Source organism: Hemicordylus capensis, chromosome 3 (genome assembly GCF_027244095.1).
Source record: "Hemicordylus capensis ecotype Gifberg chromosome 3, rHemCap1.1.pri, whole genome shotgun sequence".
Lineage (NCBI taxonomy): Eukaryota > Metazoa > Chordata > Lepidosauria > Squamata > Cordylidae > Hemicordylus > Hemicordylus capensis.
The window spans coordinates 67,126,124-67,143,159 of NC_069659.1; positions in this window are offsets into that span (position 1 = coordinate 67,126,124).

Genomic DNA, 17,036 nt, shown 5'->3' on the forward strand with positions numbered 1-17,036 from the left:
CAGTGACTGATAGCAGCTCTCTAGGATTTTAAACAGGGATCTTTTTTAGCCCTGGTTGGAGAAGCCAGGGATTGAACCTGGGACCTTTGGCATCCAAGCAGTGCCCAAGTATAAAAACATTGTCTAAGAAGCAGCTGTAGATGCAGGTATGGCAAAGCAAGAACAATGGGTTGGAAGGCAGGTCATATGATGTTGCAAAATGTGGTGAAAAGAACAGAGGGGGACTAGAACCACTGAAGCTTTCTGTTGAGCATTTGCATATTTAAGGCTGTCCTCATGAGCAGACAAGACCGGGCTAGGGCAGCTAAGCCAGGGCTTGGCTGCCCGTAGCAACCCGCAAGAGCTGACCGGCGCCTCGGCGGCATACCCACCTAGGGAGCCCGCCTCTTAAACAAGGTTAAGAGAGACTGCTCCCTTAACTATGTTTCCCTGACTAAGAGCTGGCTGCTCTTAGCTGGTGCTGTAACACTGACATCGCTGTGGGGATCCTCACTGATCCATCGCTGTGGGGTTCTCCACAATGTAACACACACTTGTGCCATGCATTGTGGGCTTTCTGGGGCCAGGACGATGCGCTTCTGAGGGCCAAACCTTCGTGATCAGCAAGGACTCAGAAACTGATCAGCGTGCCCAGCAAGGACTCAGAAATTGTCTGCAGCAAAGGTTTAAGCAGCAATGGTATAAGGCTGCTTCCGGTGTATTTTGGGTGGCTATGTTGTACCATTGGGGGGGGGACCCAGAAGCCTCAGTCTGCTAATAAATGTAGGTAAAGGTTCTAATAATAGCATTAGCAGATTGTGGCCTTTGATTAATGCTAATATGTAATGCAGGACTTGATAAATCCCAGGCACCAGGGAACCATGGTGCCTAAAAATGTGATGCCTAGACTAGGCTATTCAGGGGTGGAGTTATTTATTAAGATCTTAAGTTGTCCCAGGCAGCAGTGTTTCATCCCCCCTTCTGCTTTTAAAGAGGATAGAGAAGTCCATTTGCCCTCCACCTCCACTATGTCTGTCACTAAGTTTGGTAATTTTGTCAAGTGTCTGTTGTCTGACTTTTACAATTTTGGTCTGGCTCCTAGATCCAAAGAACAATTTGTCAAGGCCTGATGTAATAACTGAACTGACTGTAATCAGAGCACTATGGCATGTATTGACAGAAGACTGCTGAAACAGGAAATGTTTATTTTTTAAAACTGGAACTAATTGTGTTTCTGATGGGGGAAAAATAATTTATATCTGTATATATGTAAATATACAATATCATTTCTGTAACAGACAAGTGTCCTTAAGTGTTGCTCAAGATATAAACAAGAACAAGTGAACCTGTGCCTTAAGTAATCAGCATCTTATCAACCTTCTGGGTTAATCAAGATCTGGTCAGTACACTTGGCTTGTAAAATCAAAGGGTTACAGGAAATGGTGTTGTGTGATTTAGTCAGCACTCTTTCTTCTTTGAGTAACTACAAAACCAGTTTCTCATCATAATAATTAATAATTCAGAAGAAAGTGAAACAAAATAGTTACCTGGGTCTCTTCTGATATAATATTTGGGACTCAGCATCAGTTTAAAAATGATTCTTGAGTACACATATGCAAAATCAGTCAGTCAGAGTCAGTTAGCCGTCAGTCATGCAGCTTGTAGTGGTTTAGGATAGAGTGGTTTCTCGCCCACTGTAGGAGGTCATAGTTCCTAATGATGGGTTAACTCCTCCTACTTGCTCCAAAGATAGGAAATTGTTACCCAGGTCAAACAGCTGCCTGGGCCTGCCTCCTTACCCAGCAGGCAGTAGAAGCAGGACCCCCCCAGTTCCTTTCCTGTCTCGCTCCAGAACAGGTGAGGCGTGCTAAGAGGAAGCTCCTGCTAACCAGGCTTGCAGCTTCCATTTTGTCTTCTGTCTTCTTCATCTCTGGGGGATTCCTGTTTCCACTGCCTGCTGGGTAAGGACTAAGGAGGCAGGCAGCTGTTTGACCTGGGTGGCAATTTCCTGTCTTAGGAGCAAGTAGGAGGAGTTAATTCCTCATTAGGGATGATGACCTCTGTACACATTGGAGAAAGAACTATTCATGGTATGTCCAACATTTCTGTTTAGTATCTTGTTCACAGTGCTGTGCTGAAAAACTTACTTGGGTATTAGGTTAGCATGTCAGATGCATGTGACCATGGCATGAACGTATTAACACCTACTGTATTTACCTGAATCCAAGTCCAGTTTTCTTCCTCCCAAGTTCTTTGATGTTAGAAAGTGGGGGGTCATCTTAAATGCAGAGTCTTCTTTCTTTTGGGGTAGATACAGATATGCTCTGGATTGGATCTGTATTTTTGAAGGGGGCCATCTTAAATTCAGAGTTTTCTATTTGGGTAAATAGAGTATATGTGAATTAGGACAGAGCTATAATTGGGTGGATGTGTCCAAATACCACATGTCACCCTACCTCCAGAGCCACCTTGCCCTGCCTCAGAGGTGGCATTGCTTTCCTCCCCCCCACCTCCCCTCCCCCACTGGCCTGCTTGCCAGCCACTCCTGCTCCTGCTTGCTCCCATGCTGCTCCTCACAGTATTTTGGGCTGCTCAACCCAAGCAACACACTGCTACTTCCCAGCTGCTTGTGCATTCTTCTACCCCAGGTGCCTCAGGGTCAGAGCCGGCTGGAACAAGGACGGTAGGAGCATGCCTCCGCTGTTGCCGGGCAGGAAGCTGTTGCTGGCGTAGGACTGCCCGTGAGAACACTAATCTGAATTCTAACTAGCTAAAACTGCTTATGCTATGCCATGCTATGCTACGTGACTGGATACAATTCTCTTCATATAGGCCATATTTACCTATAGTGTAAGTGGGTGCAGGATCCAATAGAAGCCAGTTTTTTTTGGTACCACTTGATGTTCCCACTGTATCTATCTTTCTATCTTTCTAGCTAGCTAGCTAGCTATCATATTTGTACACCGTCCTAAACTTCTGTCTCTGAGTGGTTTATAACAACATAAACAATTTAAAATAGAAATGAAGATCTTCACACTATTTGAAACCACAAGTCTAGTTAAAAAGCTTGGCTGGAAATGTGTGTCTTTAGAGAGTTCTTAAAAGTTGTCAGAGATGCTGCATATCTCAGCAGGGAGTGCATTCCAGAGTCTCGGGGTAGCAACAGAGAAGGCCTGTCCCTGTGTAGCCACCAGACGAGCTGGTGGCAACTGCAGATGAACCTCCCCAGATGATCTCAATGGACGATGGGACTGCTAATGAAGAAGACATTCTCTTAAATACCCAGAGCCTAAACTGTCTAGGGCTTTATAGGTTATAACCAGCGCATTGTATTGGTAGCTAGTGTAGTTCTTTTAATGTAGGGGTAATATGGTTTCTTCGAGATGACCCACAGACCAACCTGGCTGCCGCATTCTGTATGAACCACAGTTTCCATACTACTCACAAAGGACTACCCACATAGAGTCCATTGCAGTAGTAAAGTCTAGAGGTTAACAGCCTATGTACTACTGTTTTGAGGTTGTTTATCTCAAGAAACAGACACAGCTGGTGTATCTGCCGAAGCTGATAGAAAGCACCTCTGGCCACCACCTCAACCTGGGGTTTGGCTCCAGAAGCACTGCCAGTCTGCATACCTGTCCCTTCTGGGGAAATGTGACCCCCATCCAGAACCAGCAGATCAAAATTGTCTTCTGAATTCTGATTCTGCACAATAAGTACTTCCATCTTACCTGGATTCAGTCTCAGTTTATTATCACTCATCCAGCACATTACTGCTTCCAGGCAGGCATTTGATGGAGATATAGATTTGGGTGTCAAAAGCATACTGATAACACCCTGCACCAAATCACCTGATGATCTCTCCCAGTGGTTTCATGTAGATGTTAAAAAGTATTGGAGACAGTATGGACCCCGGGGGAATACCATATAAAAGTTCACATTTGAAGAACTATTGTCTCCAAGTGATACCATCTGGAATCTGTGCAAGAGGTAGAAGCGGAACAACTGCAAAACAGTGCCTCCCACTCCCAACCCCCTCAGTCTGTCCAGAAGGATACTGTGGTTGATAGTAATGAAAGCTGCTGAGAGATCCAAAAGGACCAACAGAGTCAAACTCTCTCCATCAATTTATAATTGGAGATCATCCATCAGGCTGTCTCAGGCAGTCTCCACCTCATAGCCCACTAGAAAACCAGTTTGAAACAGGTCTAGATAATCAGTTTTCTGCAGGAAACTGGAGCTGGGAGGCCACCACTTCTCAATTACCTTGCCCAACTATGGAAGTTTGGAGACCCTATAGTTGCTTAACTCTGAGGGATCCAATGCAGGCTTCTTCAGAAGAGGTCTAATAATTGCCTCCTTAAGATAGGAAGGCATCCTACTCTCCCTCAGAGAATCATTTAAAATCTCTACCATGCCTTCTACAATGACCCCCCTGCTAGATAGTATAAGCTATGTTGGACAAGGGTCAAGAGAACAGGTAGTAGGCTGCCCCATTACAAGAAGATTGTCCACATCATCAAGAGTCACAAACAGAAACTGATCCAGCCTAACCACATAAGAAGAGTTGCTGGATACTTCCGCATTAGACTCTGCAATAATTGTGGAGTCTGAATCTAACTCGGCCTGAATATGAGAGATTTTATCCACAAAAACTCATTGAAAAATTCAGTGGGTAATTGATGGTTTCAAATTTTGATTCAAGGAATGGGGGGCATATTCTAGCCCTCTCACAACCCTAAACAATTCCACTGGACGTGAGCTTGTGGATGCAGTATGGGCAGGGAAAAAATGCTTATTTGCTGCATGTATTGCCTGAACATAGATCTTCAAATGCACTGTATGTCGTAACCTGTCATTTTATTTATTTATTTATTTATTTATTTATTTATTTGATTGATTGATTGATTGATTGATTGGTTGATTGATTTCTATACCGCCCTTCCAAAAATGGCTCAGGGCGGTTTACACAGAGATATAATAAATAAATAAGATGGCTCCCTGTCCCCAAAGGGCTCACAATCTAAAAAGAAACAAAAGATAGACATCAGCAATAGTCACTGGAGGTAGTGAGCTGGGGTGTGGATAGGGCCAGTTACTCTCCCCATGCTAAATAAAGAGAATCACCACATGGAAAAGGTGCCTCTTTGCCAAGTTAGCAGGGGTATGCAAGTCGAGTCTTTCTCCACTTGTGCTCTAGTCATCATTCTTTCCGTTTCAACTCCCATAGTTCTTCCATATACCAAAGGGGCAGTATACAATAGGGTCATCCATCAGGATGACCCAGGCAGTCTCCATCCCATAGCAGGTCAGAGAGGAGTGATTATGTCTACTGCCCTGGTGAGTTTGCTGTTTCAGCTCTCCACCAGGACATTAACAGGATCACTGGCAGAGACAACACTAAATCCTTCCAATGGTTCTTGGAATCCTATTGGATCGAATAACCTTTTTGGGTGGACCATCCTAATATGCCCCTCATCTCTGCAGAGGTGAGTTCAGCCTTAACCAGATGATGGGTCCATCCATTATAATGAGGGAATCATAGGAGTCCCCACCCACGGAACATCACCCTGATCAGAGTAAAACACCAGCTCAAGCATGTGACCAGCAACATGTGTTTGTCCCAAGACCATTTGCCACCGGACAGATTGGTCCTGAAATGAACATTGAACTCCCACACCACCATAAGCCTGGGAGACTCCAATGCTGATCCCAAGATCAAGTCCATCAGCTCATTTAGGGACTCTGTGGGGCAGCGGTGTGATCGGTACACCAACAGAAGTCCCAACCCATCCCTGGTCCCCAACCTTAAGTACACACACTCAATATGGTCAGACACTTGTACAGGGATCCTGGTAAGGGAGATGTTATTCTTGTAGACCACAGCCACTCCACCTCTCTGCCCTTGTCCTTTCACCTGCTCTCCTCTCACAACAGAGTACTCTGGAGGGAGAAGCTGGGACCAAACTGGGACACCGGCCTCCCCCAATCAAGACTCTGTGGTACATACCAGGTTGGCCCCTTCATTCATAGCCAGATCATGGATGATTTCTGATTTATTCTGGACCTACCTGGCATTACAAAGGAGCAAGGTGAGGCTCTGTGGGTAGTTGGCACTGTTCCCCAGGGTCAAAAAGCTGGCAGGGCAGCCAGAAGGCAAAACAGAAATTTCTCATTTCCTTTCCCCTGTATCGCCCTGCTGACCTGCCAGTGTTACTTCTTCTATTCCCCACCACCACTGGAATAGCTGCCCCACAGTCAAAGGACGCTCCCCTGTCTTCCCATCTTCAGACAAGCCTAGATACATTATAGACTAACTTCATCCAAGACTCAGCAACAGAAGCTATCTAGATAGCAGCTTCAGCTTCTAAAAGAATATATATTTTTCTTTTTATATTTATGACATTGTTTATCTATAAGGTGGCATGTATGGATGGATTTTTATCATTTTATCCTCAGAGCAACCCTGTGAGGTAGGCTGGGCTGAGAATGATTGGTTAAAGACACCCAGTGAGCTTTATGACTGCACAGGAAGTTGAACTTGGATCTCCCTGGTCTCAGTCTAACACTCAAGTCACCACCCCGCCACTGTTCCCTCTAAGGTCTGTGGATGTGCGTATGCTCACACATTTTCGGATGTCTGCTCAGTTAATTTTAGATTCCAATCAGGTTGAATCAGGAAGGCCCCATTCGGAATGCATGTGTGCACACACTGCCTTGATACTGCTGCCCAGAACAAAACTCATTCCACACACAGATGGAGAAAAAAATAGAACACTGCACCCCACACTATGTGGATATACTCACAATGGGGGAAAACTGGGCTAAGGGAGCCCAGCCAGGTTCCCCCCCCCATCGTGAAAACCACGGCTAGCCTGCCAATGTAGCCCTCCCCTAAAATGAGGTTAGCGGAGCGAGTGTTCCACTAACCCTGTTTTCTCAATTGTGAGACACCATAGTGACTCACGAGGAGACCCTTGACTGGGAAGCTACAACTCCCGGTGTTGGGGGGGGGTCTCCCCAGAGAGACCATTCTGGGACTTCTAGGGGTCGGGGGCCCCCTGATCCCTGCTGCCCTTACAGGCTCCGTGACGGAGCCGGCAATTGTGTGGGTGGCTGACCTGGCCAGCCAGGGGCGGCAGAATGCTCGTGTGCAGGGAGAGTGGGTCAAGATCGCTCTTCCTGCACAAGCCTTGCAGGCTCTCCACACTCCTCGTGTGGAGAGCCTCATGGTCTCAATGTTAATGAAGCTGAAAACATGTCTCAGTGCTTGCTAATATTGACCACTCTCTCTTTAATAGAATAACACAGAGAGGTTATTCACACGATGGGGCGAAATCAGGCTAGCCCGATTTCACCCCATCGTGTGAACCACCGGGCTCAGCTGCGAGCCTGGTGATTCCTAGGCGGGTAACCCACCTAATTACCCCTGCCCTAAAACCAGGTTTGTGGAGTGAGCGCTCCGCAAACTTGCTTTTAAAGATTGTGAGTAGCCACAGTGCGGCTCCGTGCCACAGTTATTCATGAGTAGACCCCCGGAGGGGAGGCGAAAAGCTGCCTCCCGGCTCCAGGGGTCTCCCCAGTATGCCCTGCGCACGTGGCCCCCAAGCTCCCCAGCCCCCGCCGGCTCCGTCACAGAGCCCACAGTCATGTGGGTGGCCGATCTGGCCACCCAGGGCTCCCGTTCTGCTCATGTGTGGGGAGAGCGAGCTTAGCCCGCTCTCCCCACTCACCCTTCCAAACTGGGTCTCACTAATCGTGAGACCGGGCTCAGAGATATTTTCAGTGGAAAGCAGTTTAGTGGTGATTGATCCAATGCTCCTATGTGTCCATATATGTTGAGCTTCTTTCTGTTTTACTTTTCTACACAACTTCCCCAATGATGGAACTGTAAGCCTGTGAAACATGAAACAGGAAAAGATATTTTTCACAAGGCTGGTACAAATGCATTGACAAAATGTGATTTGGGGATTGGGTTCAGGCTGCAGGATCTCATATTGCCTTTTGCCACTCTCTCATGTGAATTCCTGCTTGTACCATGTTTTTGTAGGAAGGTGTAAACTCCATGTGCTGTTCCCAATCTCTAACTCTGGTGAGCCATTATTGTTGAAATAAAATCAGAATCTCCCCATCTCTGGTTGGTTTTTTAAACAACTTTTATTATTTACATTTTATATCCCGCTCTTCCTCCAAGGAACCCAGAGCGGTGTACTACATACTTAAGTTTCTCCTCATAACAACCCTGTGAAGTAGGTTAGGCTGAGAGAGAAGTGACTGGCCCAGAGTCACCCAGCTAATATCATGGCTGAATGGGGATTTGAACTCAGGTCTCCCCGGTCCTAGTCCAGCACTCTAACCACTATACCACGCTGGCTCCTGTTGAAAACACACCTGTTTCATCAGGCTTTTAGGTTATGATGTTTTAAAAGTTTTATTTATGGTAATTTAATCTTTTATATTATTTTTAGGTTTTAGTTGCTATTTGTTTAAATTGTAAACTGCCCTGAGATTTTATAGAGGGCGGTATATAAATGTGTTAAATAACAAACAAATAAATAAAAATAATAGTTGTATTAGCTCACCCAAGAGAGGAAAGCTGAAGGTAATCCAAGGACAAAAACCAATGTAGTTGGTTTCTTCAATAAGATATGTTTTTTCCTGAACTTTAATTTTAAAATTAAAATGTCCAAATTTATCTCATATTTAGGGGGTATTCTTGTGAATGGATCCTTCTGGACCATTCTGCTTCAGAACAGGGAATGTTTTCCCCATTCTCTTTAATAGAGAACGTGTTTCATGCATCGCCTTTCATGGACATTGCTGCTCACTCAGTTAAAGTATTGGAGCACCTTGTAGAGGCAGGACCTCTGCATGTGCAAACATGGTCAATGTGAGACACCTTTCTAACTGATTTGAATTTTCTAGAAATCTATATAGGCATGCTGCTAAAAATCTACAGGTCTGAAGGAAGCAAACCTGCTTTCAAATGTATATAGAAGTTCTGAGAATTTGATATAACAACTATTGGCAGGAACTCTTACTGAAGCCCTTGTGCTTTTGTTCCCTTCTTTGCCCCACATTACCATTGCCAGTGATTTGGACTGAAAAGTGAGTTTGCATTTGAAAATTGTGTATTTATACTTTGAGTAATAATAGGTTTTTTCTTGTAAGTCATTCTGAGTACTTTTTTCAGCTGAAAGAAGGACTAAAATAAGGAAAACGTGAATGATGCTTATTAAAAAGCAGACACAACTGAAGTTCAAGGACAGTTATGCAGTGTTTGCCATTTTTATTTTTATTTTTTTAAGGCAAGCCAGATCTAAGAGAATGACAGCAACTAATGCATCCTTAAGGAACCCTGTGTCTCCAAATCAAAGGACTTAGCATGTACGGACACAAAATGAACTCTTAATAGAAGAGCTTGGAGGAAACAGGTGACTAGATACAAATGTACAATAGTGGGAACTCTCATTACAGGAGAGAGAAATGATGTAATATGCAGCATGGAAGCATGGCCTTAAAATTACACAGGTTTCAGTTACAGCCAATATACTTGCTGTGGTTTCACACATGGAATTCTCATTCACAGCAATAGTGACATACAGTTATACATGAAAAAATGAAGGAGGGTGTAGTGTTTTTGGTTAATCCATTGCTTGATCAAGGTCAGCTTTTGAATGGGGTTTTAGTTACTTGTATTCCAGTCCTGGAGTAGAGGTGCTGCTAACAAACATCCAGCAGCAAAAGCACTGAAAAGCAGTCTGCACTTGCCTCTCTGCACACCTATATATTTAATTATCTAAGGCATACCTGTGGCTAATCCCATGTGTGGCAGCTCTCGTGAGAATTCGGAGAGCTGCCGGATAGGCTAGCCACTGGATGGGTGGGAGAGAGAGAAATGGTGTTGCCAGTGGCAGCCGTAGAAAACTGTGGTAGGTGGGCTGGCAGTGGCAGGACAAGCAGGAGGACAAAACAGTGGCAGGCTACGTGAGTGGGCAAAACGGAAGCGGGTTGTGCGGGCGGGCAAAATGTCAGTGACAGCGGCCGGGGAAGAAGGCTGGCGGGTGGGCCAGTGCGCCAGAGGGCAGGGAAGGAAGAGGCCGGGCAGGCGGGCTGGGTGGGTGGGAGAAAAAATCTGGCGGTGGGGGAAATGGTGGCAGCGGGCAGGTGGTGGTGGGGGAGGTGGCGGTGGGGCAGGCGGCTAGAGGTGCAGAGGCTCTGTGTCCACCCCAGCTAGTAATATTTATTTCAACAAACTATTAATATTCCTAATTCCACTCCATTGCCTTGTCCTTGCATACCACAACTCTTTCCCTTGGATTCTACAGAGGGCCAGGTCAGGGCTTGACAAATCTCAGGAGCTAGGGAGCAATGGCACCTAGAAATTTAACTGTGGTGCCTAGACTAGGCAGTGCAGCCCTTTCTGTTCTCTGTTACTTGTAAAGGAGATAAAGAGAAGCCCATTTACCCTCCCCTCCACAATGTCCCTCATTATGTCCAGTCATAGTGTCAAGTGTCTATGGTATGACTGGCTCCTAGATACAAAGAAAATTTGTTAAGGCCTGGACTGGGTGCTCTTCCTTTCATTTTTCAATGGAAATTTTGCTTTGTGTTTCTCATGCTTTGTGTTCTATCTCATTTTTATGCATGCTAACTTGGGAGTAGTCAATATTTTACACAGTGGGATGTAACTTCTAAGTAAGGATGCTTAGGATCAGGCTCCACATTTAGAGTATAAAAAGCTGAAGATCATTTTAGAAGTCTTGAAAATGACAGATTTGAGTACTAATCTTATTCTGACTGATGGATGAGGATTTTGACATACTGGCTGGTGAACTGATGATGGTTCAGGTTTCTGATTTTTATAGATTATTTATTTATTTCTCAAATTTGTTGACTGCCCCAAACTTCCATCTCTGGGTGGTTTAAAGGTCAAGTGTGCCGTCGAGTCGGTGTTGACTCCTGGAGCCCACAGAGCCCTGTGGTTGTCTTTGGTAGAATACAGGAGGGGTTTACCATTGCCATCTTCTGTGCAGTATGAAATGATGCCTTTCAGCATCTTCCTATTTCGCTGCTGCCTGATATAGGTGATTCCCATAGTCTGGAAAACATACCAGCGGGATTCAAACCGGCAATCTCTAGCTTGCTAGTCAAGTCATTTCTCCGCTGCACCATTAGGTGGGTGGTTTACAACATAATAAAACAAAGTTAAATGAAAACCTTAAAACAATTAAAAACCACAGTCAAATTAAAAAACTTGGGTAAAAATAAATGTGTCTTTAGGGACTTTTAAAACGTTGTGGGGAGGCTCTTATTTTAGCAGGGAGCACATTCCAGAGTCTCGGGGTGGTAACAGAAGGCCCTGTCCCTGCTTAGGCACCAGATGAGCTGGTGGCAACTGCAGATGAACTTCTTTGGATGATCTCATGGTAAGGCTCATGGTGAAGAAGACGTTGTCTTAGATCTTTGAAAATTCAGAATTTAATTTAACTTTTTTTGCCCACGAACGTGGTGTTGATTGCATTGCCTGAAGCACCAGCCTGAAGTCTGAACTCTGAACTCTGAATGGCAGAGCAGAAGCTGTAAAACAGTACTGAATCTCAAGTCTTCTCTAAAAAGATCAATCTAAAGGCAGTTCTGCTTGTGATTAATGTGTGTTTCCCAAACAACAGTGGCTGACATCCTGACTAACAAAGCAGCTGTGCATTGGGAAAACCACTGGTGTAGCACCACTCTGTGTTTCCTCTAATCTTTTTCATCTGTGTGCAGAATGAGTTTTGTTCTGGGCAGCAGTATCAAGGCAGCGTGTGTGTGTGTGCATGTATGAGTGGGACTCAAAGAGTGGGACTTTCCTGATTCAGCCTGAGCAGGATTTAAAATTAACTGAGCAGACATTAAAAAATGTGTTAGCATGCACACATATGCACACCTTAGAGGGAACACTGGCACCACTGCTTCTGAAGAGTTCCAAACTAACTCTGCACAGGTACTAGTGTGTGTGTGTGTGTGTGTGTGTGTGTGTGTGTGTGCGTGCGCGCGTGTGTGCGCGCGTGTGTGTGTGCGTGCTCGTGGGGGGGATTTCACTGACCTCCCCTTCCCCTGGAAATCTTCTATGTCACCCACAAATATGTCCCTGAGGGCTGTGTGGTGGCAGTGGAGCTGACTTTGTTGGACTTTTAGGAAGCACTGGTGCTTCACTGGTCTGGATCTCCGCTAGTAAGTTTTCCCTCACAGCTAGGTTTATTTCTAAACTTTGAGCTGGCTAGAGGAAGAATGGGGGTCAGGGTGGGGGAATGGCCTGTGGAGAGGGTTGCAGGGAGGAACTGGGTGGGGAATGTGGTTAAGATTCCTTCTTTTGCCTGCCGGTTCTCCCCCATGCCACCCTGCATGGCTGTTTAGAGATAAAGACAGGGCTGGGAATACCACGTCTGCTTCCATGGTGTTTGCTCTAAATTTGGGAAGGAAGTTCACTTTTCCTGGCCCTTTATTCCTTGCTCCCTGCTATCTTGCTGCTGCTAACAAGGCATTGCTCAGGCTGGATGTGCCATGGATTCTGTCAGCTGGACGAAGGCCACCACTGATCTCATTTTGTATATGCCTCTTAGCAACATGCAGGTGGTAGCAACATTTGGTCTCTAAGGACACGTCTCTATAGGGGGTTAACACATAGGAAAGGGTGTTATTGTTTTGCAATGTACTTGCTAATGTGTAGTAGACTGTCTCCAAACATTCAAATGCATGTTAGATAATGTGTCTCAGGGAACATGTTAACATCACACCCTTTAAGACACATCATTCCCTTGTGTAACCATCCTGCTAAAAACTGGCTTTTCTTGTGTTAAATACATAGAAGTAAAGAGAAGGATATTCCATAAAAGCCCTCAGTGATTTTTTCAAAAAAGTATTTCAAAGGTGACACATTGTACCTCCTTGCCTATTTGCTCTTTCTGTTTACTGGTTTATTATCTCAACTATCAGTGTAGGTTTACTGGAGCCACTATCCAGTGTTTAGTTTCTAAAAAGAGAGGATTTGAGGCCCATGCTGAGAAGTCCTGATCATTGTTCCCTCTAATTTTTTTTCATCTGTGTGCGGAATGAGTTTTGTTCTGGGCAGCAATATCAAGGCAGTGTGCACACACTTAAATTTAGAGTGGGACCTTCCTGATTCAGCCTGAGCAGTATCTAAAATTAACTGAGTGGACATTAAAAAATGTGTGAGCACGCGCGCACACACACACACACGCCTTAGAGGGAACACTGGTCCTGATCCTTTATTATGTTGTTGTTGTTGTTAGTCTGCAGTGTTACGCTGGCATTTCTGTTTAACTCACACTTCTATGAGTATCTCAGGAAACCCTGGTGTTCTTGCACAAGAGCACAAGTATGCAAATATTTAAAGGTGTGGACCAGCACTTTGGGAGTACAACTTACACTGTTTCCAATTCAAGTTGTATTCTTGTAGTGTAAACGTGCAACTTTTAAGTATTTGGACTTTTGCGCAGGACCATTAGCACTTCCTTAGACGCCTACAGCAGTGTGAGCTGATTGGAAATGTCAGTGTAACACTGTAGAACATGTGGTCCATTAATGATGATGAGGATGACGATTCAGTTTTTTCAACAAACCAGTGCAGAAAGAGGTTTGCATAGGAAAAAGAAACGAAATGACTCCCTGTCCCAAATGGTCTCACAGTCTAAACAGAAACACAAGGTAGACACCAGCAACTTTCCCTGGAAGGATAGGGACAGTTGCTCTCCCCCTGCTAAAGATAAGAGAATCTCCATTTTAGATGGTGCCTCTTTGATCAGTTAGCAGGTATGACTGATATTCTGTGTGCATGATATAATTCTACATGTATGGGGAAAGGCACACTGTACGGACACAGGGGTGCTTTTCTGTACTATTCCTTTGCATATGCCAGGGCTAGCTGTTGAAAATAAATTCTAGGGCTGAGTTCTGGTGAATCCTGCCACCAAGTGATTCCTGTCACTACTTCTAGCAGAACAGCAAAGTATTTTGACTTTCCCTAAGAGCCAGGTTCCATCATGCCCAGCTCATCCTTTTATCTTTCAGCAAACTTTTACATGTATTGGGAGCTGTCTTAAGCCCTAAAACCATTTTTCTCTGTCTTGTCTTTGAGCCCTTAAGTCATATCCAGGCTGCCACAAGTCATTTGACAAGTGGGCAGCGCCTGCTGAAGGCACATGCTTCACCAAGGGGTCACATCACACAATCCAAGAGGTGCACCCAGGATCTCTTGCAGTCTCATAGAGAATTCTGGGGCTCACCTCTCAGATTGCAGTCTGCTTTGCTGGTATCTCTGAGTGCATTTCTGCCCCAAGCAGTCGTTTGGGTTCCTTTGCTGCCATGCCAGCCCTGTGTGCATCGCAACATCTCCTGGCTCAGTCCAGTTTGCAATGTTTTTTCAGGGTTTGGGGAGCCACACTCTTGACATGCATTGTGGCATTGACAAGATTAGGTCATGCTACAAAAATCTGGGTAAGCCCTAATTCATGCGAGTGTCTTTTAAATTATCTGTACATATAGTGGTCTTTCAGTGTTTTCAGTATAATGTTTTCCAAAGTATGACTACAACCATGAGAGCTAGAAACTTACTTGCTTTTTAAAAAAAGAGCTACGATTCTCATGCATTTGGCATTTTACAGACTGTACCACGGAGCATGTTATTCACCCCTTTTGTACAAGGTCATTTTACTGCAAACTCTGGAGCCCACTGGATGAAATGTTAGATGTGCAGCAAGCATATATGTCCTCACTGCATTATGCTTGATGAAGCTCCATCCAGCATCATGCTTTGGGCCCACTTTTCTACCCTTCACTTCATTTCACCGCCATCCTTGGATCATCACTTAAGCTTCTTATGGAAGATTTATTGTTTATTTCAGCGTTCCACCTGCACATTTACCCACACATTGAATTGCAAGCGACAGTATCAAGCTGTCTCAAGGCATGGAAATATTTTTATAATCCCTGACAGTCATGATAAGCATTCCTCCTCGGGAATAAGCAAACAAAATACACACCTTGCCATTAACATCACTTTACAGCAGACATACCTTTGTCAGTCATCTGCAGGGGACACCTAGGCAATTGCCAGCCTAGCAACTTGTTAAGTACTGTTGTCATAGGTGAGGTGGACTTACGATTTCATGTAATTCCTATGAACTGATATAGCGAGTGATTATCAGGGAGGCTGCGCGTGCATGCGTGTTGCAAATCTGTCCCTGCAGAGGAAAATTTATTCAGATGCGTTGCCTACGGTCACTCACATTTTGAAGGAAGAAATCTGCTAAATATTTCCTAAGGATTTTTGCGCTTGCATTTTAGGGGGAAACAATTGGTGATTATTTTGGAACTCTGAAATGAAAGATGGGGTGGGGGGAGCTTGATACTCCTCTGACATTAAATGCAATTAAATGACATTAAACGCAATGAGCAGAAGAAAGATGCTAAAAGCCCCTGACTTTCAGAGATTATGATGCTTTTGAAAATCCTGAATGGAATTTAAATGTGCTTATGCATGAATGTAGTGCTGAACACAAACCCTGGAGTAGCAGTCCTGAAGTCTGCAGTCATCTATCCTTAGAGAGAGCGTCATCAGCTCTCCATTTGCTCTCAGTAGGGACAGCCTAAAGGAGGGAGAAACCCCCACTTTTCCAGATGATTAAATTCTTGACCTCCTCCTTTGGGAAGGTCTATAAATATGTAAACCTTTTGGTGATCCGTTTATTTCTGTGAACAAAAATGGATGTTTTAATACTGCAAAAGAACAAAAATATACCAATTTTGAATAATATAAATACTTATTTTATTTATATATTTAACATGTTTCTTTACCACCCAAAACTTGCATCTCTGGGGGGTTTACAATTAAATCATTTAAATATTTAAATCATTAACATTAAAATAATTTAAAATGCAACATTAAAAGTATTAAAACTATAAATCTGATTATTAAATCTAATTTAATGTGCCATGTAAATAATAACAGATATTAGTAGATGTGTTGGCTGTGTAAAGGGATGAATGAGCATAGCCTTACCTGTGTCATAGCTTTGATTGACTTGTGTTCCAAAACCTTCCCCACCGATTACAGTGGAATTAGGATTCCATCCAGAATCCCCCTCCATTTCCCCCGTGCTATCTGTTTTAGAGAAGAATTAAAAGGAGACTCCCAAGTTCCTCTGAGAACAGGTCTGGGAAGCTTAGATGCGCGATCCTTGTTATGAGGTATAAATTTACACACAGTGAAACCTGGAGACCAGGCTCTAAGCTTGCAGAACAGAGCGGCAGTGGTGACACTCTTGTAAATATTTATGCCTATTGCAGCCTGATCCCCTGCATGTTCACTCAGAAATAAGCCCTTCAGTGTTCAGTGGAACTTACTTCCAGATAACTTTGCACAGAGTAGCAGCTCTAGGGCAAGAGTCTAAATCTGTTTATTTAGAAGTAATGCCCACTCAATTCAAAAGGACTTGCTCTCTAGGAACTGTGTTTTAGGATTAAAGGTAAAGTGTGCCGAGTCGGTGTTGACTCCTGGCACTCACAGAGCCCTATGGTTGTCTTTGGTAGAATACAGGAGGAGTTTACCATTGCCATCTCCCGTGCAGTATGAGGTGATGCCTTTCAGCATCTTCCTATTTTGCTGCTGCCCGATATAGGTGTTTTCCATAGTCTGGGAAACATACCAGCAGGGATTCGAACCAGCAACCTCTGGCTTGCTAGTCAAGTCATTTCCCCGCAGCGCCATTAGGCATTTCTAAATAGGCACTTGCAGAACTGTTACTGGAGAATCATTGGGCTGATTTACACATCAAGTGATGACACGCTTGTTAACAAATAGTGGCCCATTACACCTCCCCAGTAAGTGTACCTTCCTCACACATATGTTTGGTAATCCCTGCCTGTTCATATATGAAATCTGTTGTGTTTATATGATAAATATTTTACAGTACCTTCTTTAAAAACACATAATGGGTGAAGTGGTCCTTGCACTAATTTGGTTATTCATAGCTAAAAAGTGTTGCTTTGAAGCT